General features: G+C 39.3%; 1 long non-coding RNA gene across 1 annotated transcript in view; it reads right to left on the bottom strand.

Moving 5' to 3' along the window:
* The window catches only part of LOC108400518 (uncharacterized), a 116,939-nt gene that overhangs the window by 85,520 nt on the left and 18,513 nt on the right, over window positions 1-12,906 (bottom strand). Inside the window, exons 3-5 of the long non-coding RNA XR_012127119.1 lie at window positions 6,904-6,970; window positions 3,153-6,092; window positions 3,005-3,055 (exon numbers count right to left, since the gene is read on the bottom strand). This is a non-coding gene — a long non-coding RNA (uncharacterized lncRNA). The remainder of the gene's footprint in view (window positions 1-3,004; window positions 3,056-3,152; window positions 6,093-6,903; window positions 6,971-12,906) is intronic.

The following is a 12,906-nucleotide window of genomic DNA, read 5'->3' on the forward strand; positions in this document are numbered from 1 at the left end:
ATATTCCAGACAAATCCACAGAACTGCTATGATAAGCCCATGTCAACAGGGACACTACAGTTAGTGCCTGCCCCTTCACCAGACTAATGGAGTGTTGAGGGTTACCACAGGTAGAGTTAAACTAGTAGCTGCAGTTTATATATATTTTCAGTGACCTTGGAAATCAACAGTGCTTGGTAATCTTAGCTGAAACCACAAATGGTAACAGGACCCATTAAAGAAGAAGTAAATTAGATCCTCTATTTTTTAAAATGTGGTCTTCCAGGAAGCTGCCTCTGGACATAACTACAGAAAATTAACAAAATAAGTAAAGCATTATAGAAAGAGCTATTACCTGATTATACTAATAAAAACCAAATGGGGGCCTTAATTCTGCCCCTCTGGGAGAAAAGAACAGATAAAAACACCAGAAAAAGAATCTGGAAGAAAGGATAATTGATTTTAAACAATAATAATAGAGAAACCTCCCATCTAGTAAAAATAATAATAATTAATTTAAAAAATAAATCCAGATCTGTAGCTTCACTTTGGGAAAGACAGAAAAAAATTTTATTCTGCCTTGTTAAGCCCTTAGTTTGATACTAATGTGGGTGTTTTCCAGGCTAACAAACTGGAAAAATTAAGGCATGTTGACAGGGAAGTTCTTAAATGCCAGGCACATGGCCACAATGACTATTTTACTATATTATCAAAATGAGGAGGCCTTCCGGTCCCCCTCAGAGGAAGCTGAAATCTAAACATTCAGAGCTCATCAGGGTGGGGCGGAAAATGTGGGGTCCGGTAATATGTGGCGTTCACAGCAAAGGCCAAGCAAGACAGAGGAGGGGAACAAAAGGACAATTTAAGTTTCCACTGCCTTGGACAAGAGAGGCTTGGAGGCCTTTAGAACCCACCCCAGGTCCTGTACCACCTGTGACTAAATCCAACCATTCTTGGGGCTAACTTTATGTAAAATTTCACAATAAAAAAGGGTCTTTTGTTACCTATCACATGCCCATACTCCTGCCTGCAAATCTAGCCAGGAGCTAACAGTTTCTCTTAGTAATTGATTACTAGGTGCCAAGGGTCCTAGTAGACACTTTAGAGATTTTGTATCTCATTGTGGTGTTGTTTTTAAGGCAGGTGGTGATTCCCAGTTGAGAATTGAATAAATGGAGGCTCAGAGTGATATAGTGATACCTCCCATGGCTCAGCCTGGCCCACCCAAAGGCTCACACCCTTCTCCCTCCCCGTAGGAACCCCAGCACTCTTACTCACTGGAGCTGCTCTTCTCTACTTCAGTCTATTTTCACATGTTGTTCTAACCAAGCTAACCCATGGAACCAATCCTTTTTGCAAGGCATATGCAAAATCCCAGGTTATTTTTGCTTTCCACTGGCAAAAAGTCAGTGAATTCAAATGAAATGATAATTTCGATGTGAGAAAATAGTTTAGCATTTTCTCAAAATGCAAACATTAAAAAAAAAAGTCTTACGCAATACACTAACTTTTAAGCTGGCAAAAAATAGCCTAGTAGTTTCATAAGATGTACTAAATAAAATGATAGTGGTTCAGATTTCTAATGAACGTGTTGGTGTGAGAATGGAAGAAGGTTCTCCCACAATAAAATGTGGGTGTTTAAACTGGAAAAGAAGCATCCCTATTGAGTGACAGGGTTGTCTGTTTAGAAATAGAACACTCTTGTGTATAAAAAGAGTAGGCTAGATATAGGCAGAGAGAGCTGGGAGATATAAAGGCTGACCAATGAATAGGGGGTGCAGGAGGGAGACTGAAATTTGAAGCCAAAAATCCATCCTAAGAGCCAGAGAGCCTCAAAAATACAATGTATGCAGGCCTTCATAGTCAGTAATGAAATATTGGAGGCATTGAAAAAATTCCAATTTGGAAATTATTCCAAAAATAATTTGGAAGTTCTAATCTTTTGCAATAAGACGGGAAAAAATGAAGAAATGATATACATTGCAGGAAGGGGACAAAATTACCATTATTTGCAGATGATGACATTTACCGAGATGGCTCCAGAGAATCAATTGGCAAGCTACTTGAATAATAAACCAATAAAATGACAAATACAAAATAAAAATACAGAAGTCAATAACACTTCAGCAAACGGTTATAAAATGTAAAAGAGAAATTGTATTCACAATAGCAATGAATAAGTCTGATTCTGCATTAAGAACCCACATGAAGAAAGTAGAGAAGTTCAAATGAAAAAATTACTGGGAAGGCATGCTTGAATTCTGAGAAAACTCAGAAAACTCACAAAAAGACTTCACCTCCCCACACAGTAATGTATAAATTGTAGTCTTTTTCACTTTGAACTTGATGAGTTCTTACAGAATAACAAACAAGGGAGCATAACCCAGGAAATTAATTGTAATAAGAACTTGGGTTGCTGGATATGAAGGCATATTCTTAAATTGTAATAGTAATAAGGGAAGGTTTTGGCAAAAGAAATGATGAAGACATAAAGATAATGAAATAAAATTTTGAAATACAGCAATAGGCCTAATAAAATACAACATTTAGCTCAGTAAGGAAAAGAGGTTTTAGTGAATAGATTCTGACCACACAGACCAAAATAAATTCCAAATGAATGAGAGATTCAAGTGTTTATAAGAGTAAAGAGCTATAAAGGCACTAGTATAAAATATAGATTGATATTTATCTGGGGTGGGATGTAGAAGGCCTTTTTTAAACATAAAAGCAAAGGAAAATATTTAGGTATGTAAATTCATAAACATGTACATTAAAAGTACATTAACAATTAACAATCAGAAGGCAAAATAGGATGTTTGTAATGAATGATAGCAAAATGGTTAATAAGGTTAATAGGGAGAGAACTTATACAGTTTAGTGAAAAGCAACTTTTAAAATGTTGAAATAAATAAAAATAACAGGCCAATCATATACATAACCCAAGACAAACAGCCAGGAAATGTGGAGGTTAGCACCACAAATCATCAAAGAAACAGAAATCATACTAGGAATCTAAGTTTCTTACCTTAGTTTGGGAAGAGTTGAAGATGGCTTGTGAATTCTGTAGTCTCATTCACTGCAGGTGGGAATATAAATTGGCATAAATACTTTGGAGGGTAATGATGCAAATCATAGTCCCCCAAAAAAGGCGTTGATCCAATAATTTCACTTACAGTAATTTCCAGAGGAACTGGAGATGCACACCTGGATTGTTATGAAGGCAAAAAGTGACAGACAACAAGGAAATCTAAATGGAGGTCAAATGAGTTATGACACCTGCAAATAAGGACACATGATGCCAACACAAAAAAATTATGTTTCACAATAGTTGCAACAATATAAGCAAATATTTATTATGACTTGTCAGAGGGGAAAACCAGATTCCACAACAGTGGATTACAGCAGGGTCTCTCAATCTTACTTTTCCAACATGCAAATATGTGCATGTAAAAAAGTACAGGCAAAAGATTAGAAAATGTCTATCAAAGTGTTGACAATGACTATACTCAAGCAGTGGGACTAGAAGCAATTTTTATTTACTTCTTTGGGATTTTCCATAATTTCCAAATATTCTGCAATAGACATATATCATTTCTGCAATCAAGAAAAAAGGTTTCCTTGTGTGTGTTAAATCCTACTTTGCCGGAAGGGTGGATATGTAAGGTCGACTGGAGAGGATGCTGCAAGCGACCCAAGAGGAACGCGGGCTGCACAGCCTGTGAGGCTACCCCTTCACCTTATGCTGGCTTTTTCGTTGCTGTTCTTTTTTATCTGTTCTCAGGAAGTTTGCAGCTTCCCAACACCATTTTATTTGCTCCTCCTGTGAGTGACAGAGCAGAGTGTCCCGACAATACTTAATGTATTTTGTGTCTGGGGCCTGTGGGTCAGCAAGGTTATTAATAAACATCGCCTCTTGTTCTAATTTAGGTCCCTTCTCGCCTTCGTGTCTCTCCTCCTGCCCTGCTTTTTCCTTTTGTTTCTCTCTCTCTCTGACCCTTTTCCCTTTCTCCCTGATAGAAAAGATCCTGCCTTTATTTTAGCTCCACTGCTGGCACTTTTCCCATAACGCTTTTCTGAGGTCGCTGCTGGTCCTGTCAAGTTTTCGAGGGGAATTTAATTTTTGAGGAAATGCTCCGTGTCCTAAATCGATTCGATGCAGGCTGATGCGATGCTATGATCCGACATGCCCAGGGGAGGGGAGGGATGAGGAACACGGAGGCAAAATGTGCGTGAGCAGAGGGAGGGCCTTGTGCTGTGAAGAAGAATTTCTGTTGACCAGGATTCACTGACCACCGAGTTAGCCGGACATCAGAGGCCTCTAGGATATAACAGGAAGTGAAGCTGAAACACAGAAGGCAGCTGTGAATTTTAGTATTTTTCTATTACCTTCGATAAGACAAAAAGAATCTAAAGAGTCCACCATGTATATTTGGATGTTTTTTATCCACTTTATTTTCTGTTTAGAGTTGGATTTGCTACTGAAACTTATATTACAGTAAATCTTATTTTCTTTTTGCTGATTTTATGACACAAATAGAAATGGCTGTATTGTCATCCCCGCTACTAACTTCTGACACACACACTCTTCAAAGCCCCTGAATTTGTATAAATCTTGTCTAATTTTTTTTTTTCACTTTCAACATTGTCTGAATGCAACTTTGAACCAGAGGTGATTACGTTGGGAACTGAAAGAAGCCAATTCCTGCACAGACACACACACACACACACACACACACACACACACACACACACACACACACACAAACACACAAATTTGCATGAGCTCTTTCCAAATTTATTCAACTTCAGTTGTGAGATTTTTCTAATAAACAATATTGAATCTCTTACCAGAATTCTCAGAGAATTACATGGGCCAAGGGGGGTTTACTTAATAATGATAAAGCAATATTTTATGGGAGAAAACATGTACAAAAAGTGAATGATTCTCTGTTGAATTATTCGTACTTTTTAAATTAACCTATTGCACCTTTTCCTGCTCAAGAACACATCAGGTTTTAAATGTGACCCAGACTACCATTTTTAGAATGAGTGAAAGACTTTTAGAGTGATGTAATTTGTAAACACATTATTAATGCTACTCCAAACTGGGGTCCTCACATTGAAGAAATGAAGAAATGACAGGGAAGGTGAATTTATTTGGGAGATAGTTTTCTGTACCTAGATTTATTATCATGAAACATGCTAGTTTTATAGCATTCATGGAATTGCACCCGGCTTTTGGTGTCTCCCAAATTAATTAAGAAAATCTATGTGAACTTTGAATGAATTATGCATTCAACTTCTTAAAATGGTCACTGGTAACCACTGTACATTAACAGCCAGAGAGGCAGGGATCCTGAACTTAGCTAAAATCTCCATTGGAAGTAGCCATTAATCAGATTTGACTGAATGTCTAATTTAGGTCCTTGCCTACTCTTTATTTTTTTCCATTTTCCTTCTGAATAGCTCATTCTGATCTGTTCTATAACAACAATGAAAGGATGAGTACAGTTTTCAATGCATTCTGTTAAATGTGTGGCCCTTTGTCACTCATGGGATAATATTTAATTAAAGTTACTCTCTTTAAAGGCAGTCTTTTTCTTAATACATAGGCTCACATGAGTGTTAACTGATTAGGCTGTTGGGGGGGGAGAAGAGAGGAGGAGGAGAAGGAAGCTCGTGTTGAGTGACTGCTGTGCACTGCACAGTGTGACATTAGCAACCATTTATTCAGTGGAGGTTTCTACACCATGCTAAGTGCTTCGCACATCTGTTCTGGTGTTGGCCTCACAACATCACAGTGAAGAAGATAATGTTAACCTCAGGGTGCCAACGAGAAAACTGAGGCTCTGAGATGGTAAGCAACTTGCCCGAGACACACAATGAGTGTGGCACAAAGCAGGGATTCAAAACCAGGCTCTGCTTGCCAAACGTACAGCACGCTCGATGATTGTGAATGGACCTCAGTGTTGACAGCGGTGAGGGCTCAGAACAGAGATTATATCCTGGGGTTTACTACAGGTGGAGCTTGAGGTCACATCAGGAGCAGGTGACACCTGATCACTTCCAAGGTGTGATGTCGGGGATGTCAGAAAGGTCAAGAAAGATCTAACCTAAAGAATCACATTCAATAACATGGTGTAAAACATGAAAGGACAAATACAGCAATGTTCCTATAAGCATGACAACATGTATGTCATATAAAACACACAACACTGCAGACCTTCAATGGAAAGGCTAGTGACTTTCAAGAGCTGGGCATCTTTGTGTCCTTGTTTTGTGTATTTTATATATTCTATATTTAAAGAGGGTTATTGGTCCCAAGATGTTCCTTTAAATTTTGATAAATGTTCTGAGGGTGACCTGTGGGGAATTTTTCCCTCACATAATAAGGTTGGATGCAAAGCATGGTTTTATGCCCTGTAGCAGACCATTTATTTTTCCATGCCCATTCTGTTTTAGCTGCTTGCAAGTCCCAGTCTGGGATCAGCAGGTTATGGGACGAGGACCGTGTGGTGAGCATCAAGCTACAGTTCTTAATGCTCAAGGGATAAGATTTCTTATGAAAACCGGCAGCTTTTTTGTTCTTCCTCAGCCTTTTTAACACACTGCCAGGTCTCTCGGTTTCACTATGCCCGCTGTGGTTGTGACTGTTCTAGGCTAAATTTATGCCGCTGACAACTCCTATTGAAGTGCCCGGTGGTACAGAGTCAGTGGGAGTTGTGTGTATATAAGCTCGGCAGACCTTGGCCCGCTGAGTGTAATAGCATATCTGCCTTGAGAGATTATGGGTATGATACAGGCAAAGCGTAATGGATAGGGCAGTCTGTGTACAAATTTCAAATGACTTGCTACACCCCTTTAAGATGGTTGCTGTCAAAAGTATTAGCACTTTACACACACAACAACCACATATCATATTACCCGTGGCCCCTGCTCCCACAAAGCGGCTCCTCCCTCGTCTCCCAGCAGGTAATTGCTTCAGGGGTACCTATTGAACACACACAAAGGAGAAAACACTGGTGAATTTTAGTCTTTGAGCTCAACTATATTAACATACAAGGAGGAAAAATACCGAACGTGTTTAAATTAGCATAGGCAGAAGTTCAAAGGCAAATCACATGTAAAAGATACTCTGAAAGATTTAAATTTTCAGCCGGATGAGAACTTGATTTAACATACTGAAACTGAAGGGAGAAGAACATTGTGTTGCCCTGCACTTAAATCAAGACCTATCCTGATGTCTGTACTTAATTTTTGCTTGTTAACGGAAAGGTAGGGAGATGCAGAAACTTGCGTGCTGTGGATGATACTTAAAACATTTCATTTTTTTAGCATCTCTTTTTGAATGAGTTGGCCTGTGGCCGGGGCATCTATAAAAGCTTTAATAAAGATGGGACTTAGGACTACTAGCATTCTTTGGTTATGTTCCTTTGCATGCAACAAATAGACTGTCCCTGTTCAGTTTAGTGCGAGCAAACTAAGCCGAAGCCTTTTTCTTTTCCTGCATTGAGAGTGGACGTAAGCGTGTGTGATGTTTTCTGGCCTTTCATGCTATGTGGAGACCTAATAGATCAGCATCTACCTAATGATGATTGTTCACAGAAAATTAGCAGCAAAACAACCACCAGGATGATAGGCTGAGGTTGAAATATACACAACTCATTTCGTGGTCAGGATCCTTTTCATAATACTACTGTAAATGTGTTAGCATTAGGAACCGTTGCATTGATTATATTATCTGCTTGCATCCAGTGTCTGGAACACTGTGGGAACATATCTGTCCATATACACAATACATTAGCCCCAAATATATTTGAGGCACAGTGTGTCTCACAGATATAAATTGGATATTATCCCTGTCTTTAAGGATCTTGCCTTGATTTATTGCCTTCGTACAGTAAAACGTGCTACGTGCCTGTCGCTAGGCTAAGTGCTTTACATATACTAACTCATTTAATCATCAAAGCAACCTTATATGGTAACTATATTACTATCCCCATCTTACAGATGAGGAAATTCAGGCCAGATAAATCAATATGCCCAAAGCCGCACACCTAGTGTACTGTCCAACCCAGGATTCAAAACCAGGCAAATCTAGTTCCAGAGAACAATACCAACCGCTGCTTGTGAGCTAAATGAAAAAATAAATCTGTAACTATTTTCAACATAATTACTTGTGACATCAAAGATTCTGGAATCCCCAGGAACCCTGGCTTCTGCAATCTAGAGATCGGTGATGGAGCAAAACTGTAAAAGACATGCTAGTCAACATGCTAAAGGACCAAAAGATGAAAGAGACAGAGTCTAAAAGCTACCAAAAAGCCAAAACAAAACGCAATTTAATGGGGATAAACAAGAGACTTTCTCAAATGCAATAAATCCCCTGTACAAGCCCTAGATGATTGAGATCTGACTCCATGACATGGGGCTCCTTCCTGACTCAGGGCTCTGTTTAGAGCTAGTCACATGATTCAGTGGACAGCAATGGACACAAGATTTCTTAGCATTTTCTTTGTTTCTGGGCACATCTGAAGAGACTCTGGCAAACTAAGGCTGACTCAGGAGAACAAAGTCTCTGAATCCCTGTCATATGGGGGACTGGGGAATTTAGCCAGGAAAGCAAAAGTGGTGTCTTGAGAGGGTGGGGGGAGAATGAAAGTCACCTGCAAGCATTTGAAAGTCTGCATATGGTAAAGGGATGAGGTTCAGTTGTACTATTTCTGAGGACAGAATCTGACCCATTAGAAAGATGCTCCAGAGACACAGATTTTTGCTCCTACAGAAGGAACAAGACTTCCTTTAAAAAAATGCTCCCAATAGCGGTATCTTATCGAGAGTGAGTGCTAGCCCTTCCATCTTTCCAGGCAGCTGGCCCTGGCCAAACTGGCAGCCTCTGTCCAGACCGTCACACGTTGACGCTACCTGCCCTGAATCTACAACTCCTGGAAGCTGCTGACTCGGTGTCTACCTGACCGTCTGCCCTTCTCCAGACTTCTGGTGTCAGACTTCTGGAATGTGCGCCACTGTTCTCCAAGCTTCCTTCCTAGGGAAAAGATTCCATGACTTCTTCATTCCATCATGGAGCCTGGAATTCCAAAACATTTTTAAAACTGGTTATCCCTGTTTCATAGATGTAGAAATATCAGAGGGCTTGGGTAACCAGCAGAATTAGAGGCAGATAACATCTCCCCTCTCACACCTAGAATCCTGCTCACACTTGAATAGGTACTTGTACACAACCAACCTTAGCATTGTGACAGAGCAACTTAGTCCTAACCTTATTCTAGAAAATTGGTCTGGTCCCCAGTGGCCACTATATCATTTAGCTGAGAGCTTACTATCATTTCTAAGTTAATTTGTGAGTTAATTATAAATGCCAGGAAGCACTGACACTGCAGAAAATGGTGAATTGTTGAGATAAACCAGGGTCAGAAATATCCAAAATTGAAGAGTCAGTTGTTGGTCAGTTTTTAGCAGACAAATATGTTGACATGCGAAGGGTCTGGAATGGCATCACATGAGTTGCCTCAGAAGACAGCCCTCCAGTAAGTGGACACTGGATTATTGGGTAAAAAATACTTCTCACCCCTGAGATTCCCATAATCCTCCACAATCATGGTTTCAATCATGTTTTCGTCTAAAGGCCTCTCCAACCTCTAGAATATTAAAGAGAAGAGCTCGGTCTCTGTCTGTGGGTATTTCCAGTTTGATGGTTTCAATGTGGTATTGAGAGCCTTTAAATTATAAAACTCCAAACACATATTATGCATTCCGGTTATCGGGAAAACAATGACTTGTCTTTTCCACACCACTGCGCTTGGCAGGCCTGCTTCAGGAATAGATGCCTCCCATTTCTTCTTGCTGTTTGACCTCTGTGGTTCCTTTCCCCCTGGCAGGGTCAAGCCCTTAACATCAGGATTATGTTAAAAGAAAGACGAATATTTTCAAAAAAAAAAAAACTTCTGGAATTATCAGGGCTATGCAAAGGGAGGACTGCTCTTCCTTTTTGAAAAGAGTAACCTAAATCTCAAGCCCAAATGATTCAAATCTCTATCAGCCTCTGAGTTTTGGCCAGATACCTCTTTTTTGCCCGCAGTGGCTGTATTTGCCACGATCTATGTTGAATCAGTCTCAGCAGTGAGACTCTCTGGGAAAAACTATCACTATCTACCATTTGTTACTGATTATTCCACAGTATACTGGAAAATGGAGTTAATTTGGAGTGCTATGGTAATTAAGCAAAAGCCGTCAGAGCCTTCATTTTCTAACTTTTTTTGCAAAAAGTCATTTTTCTGAGGGGTGGCACACTGAAAAACCACATCCTGACTCATCATACACAGTCAATTAGAGCCTTCCCTGAGTGATAAAATCCATGTTTTCCTTGCAGGGAATCTATGTGTGAAGCGCCTTACCTGGAAGACAATGTGCAGGTCCCCAGTCATTGAAGTTTTAGGGCAAGTCACGACAGGGCTTTTCCATCCTCTTTTCTCCACACTCAGACACACAGGTCAAAAGAGAAGTCAATCTCAGGCTGAAATTTCTGTAATTTACAATCTCCAGCTTGTGGGCCAGAGCCAAACGGCTCTTGGCTACAAAGTGTAAACAGAGCATTGTTGCTTCTTAATCTGGGTAATTGGTCCCAAATGCTGTTGCCACTTTTCAGATCAAATGCTTTACATACTTTTTAAAGAACCTGGAAGTTTTCTCCTTTGGCAGGAAAAGGTTTGGAGCGTAACTTCGTCTTTTCATCAGTACTAAGACTCCTGTAAACAGCCAGGTGATTTCATTTGGTGGCCTGTAAACACAGGAGGCTTGGGGCCTGCCTCCAGAGCTCCATTCTGTTTTTCGAAGGTTCATGCATCGAAGGTTTGCTCCCACCTCTGAGCGGACTTCAGCGCTGTCAGGTCCTAGAGGATGCCAACCAGCTCTCAGAAACCAGGCTGTGTCCATTCCAGCATACTGTGTTCTTGATGGTTCGTTTCTTGAGGGTCATGCACAGCAATGAACTTGGCCTAAAACTAGTTGTTTTATGACATCATCTTCTGGGTAAAATACTGGGGAGGCTGCATGAGAGAAGCCAGTGTGTGGGAGGAAACCATGTTTGGGAAGACTCGGGGACTACAGGCTATGTGACCCTGGGCAGGTAATATGACCTCCTTAGCCTTGGTTTTTATATCTGTAAAGTGGAGATAATAATATATACCTTGCAAACTCATTATGAGGATTAAAGGAGAAAGTGAGTATAAAGGTTATGGGGGTACTCCACATATCATTATGATGTAAAGTATTTTTTAAACCACACTTTTTAGCCTATCTTTTCTGCTTCCACCTACGCAAAACAGAGAACAGCTTTTTTTCCACCCCTGTGACGTCTCCGGCTTTGGCTTCAGTATGCTAAGAAAAGATACCGCTTTTTTTATGGGACTTGCAAGACAAAAAAACAAGATCTGAGTTCTCTTAATTTGTTTTTCTCTTAGACCCTCGTCTTTACCTATTTCCAGTCTCTCTCATGATATTTTTACGCCTTTGTTTTTCTTCTAAATATTTATAGAATGCTATTGAGTTCTGTATTTACTATGGCTTATCCAAGTTTTAGTTCTTTGGTTCTTTGGATCTTTTCTTCCCAAGTCAATTTCTCACCCTGTCACTTCTGTACTTTTTTTTTCTTTGAATTCCACTCAATTTGTCTCTATCTCTTCAGCACCACAGTGTCCTATATATGTAGCATTCCAATTGGAAGCTCAGCAAAAACATATGGGAGATTCCCAATGTCAACTCCCTTCCCCACTTGTGGAATAAGAAGATAGGCCAAGAATAAGTTTCATCTAATTTGGCTTTTCCCATCAAATTTACTACTGTTCTCAGTAGTTAAAAAATGGGATAGTATCAAACAACCCCATAATTGTATTTTCTCTAGGGGAGCTGTATGGCATTCGGCTTCAGTACAGAGATTCCAGAATGAAACATCCTAGTGATCAAGTCCCTTTTAGGAGCTGTGTAATCTTGGGTAGGTGACATAACTTCTCCAGGCCTAGTTTTTCTCGTCTACAAAATAGAGATATTAGTATTTATCTGATACTCTTATGGTAAGCCAAGTTGAATTAATACATGAAAAGTGTTTAAAAGCAGTGCCTAATTATGCTCAGCACTCAAGAAATGTTAGTTAACAATCTTTCATCTATATTTTCCTTTTTAAAAAATCCTATATGTATTTAATTGTCAATTTCCCTTCTGTTTCTCATGTTTGGTCATCTTTCCACAAACATCATTGAAAATTTGCTTCATATACTGTTCTGTTCTGCTTCAAAACATTATAGAAAATGTGAAATAAAATAAGACAAAATAGCAATTCCAGAAATGTCTTCCAGTTCTCTTCCCCTAGCCCATCATATATTCATAATTAGCTAAAGTGAGATGAAAGTTTTATTATGAACCTAACACACAACTGTACTTTGCCCTAAAGTTAGTGAGTCTGGGTTCGGTTTAGGGAAACCTGGTTTGAATTTTAGGTGAACCTCCTTTCTACTCTCACATGCTAAGAGAGGATTTATAGTTTCAGGTGGATACCAAATGAAATTGGGTAAGTTCATCATCATGAGTTTTACTTTGGGTTTGTTATTTGAATGAACTCAAATTTCATGCAGCCTTAATCCTTATATTTATGGGTTTTCTACCACTTTCACCTCAGTTGATAAAAAACAAATTTTAAATAAAAATTGAGACATACCATTCAGTATTTGAGAAAATTACAATATTATATAGCATGTGTGCATTTCTTTGTCTCAGTAATAAATGACTATGAGTGAAATATATCTTGTATAACATGTGCTTTAATGAGTCAAGCTATTTTTCCAAATATTTCCCCTTTCTTTCATACTGTGTTTACTAGACATGAAATTCCAGACTGACCAGAGGATAATTAAC

Source organism: Manis javanica, chromosome 18 (genome assembly GCF_040802235.1).
Source record: "Manis javanica isolate MJ-LG chromosome 18, MJ_LKY, whole genome shotgun sequence".
Taxonomy (NCBI): Eukaryota; Metazoa; Chordata; class Mammalia; order Pholidota; family Manidae; genus Manis; species Manis javanica.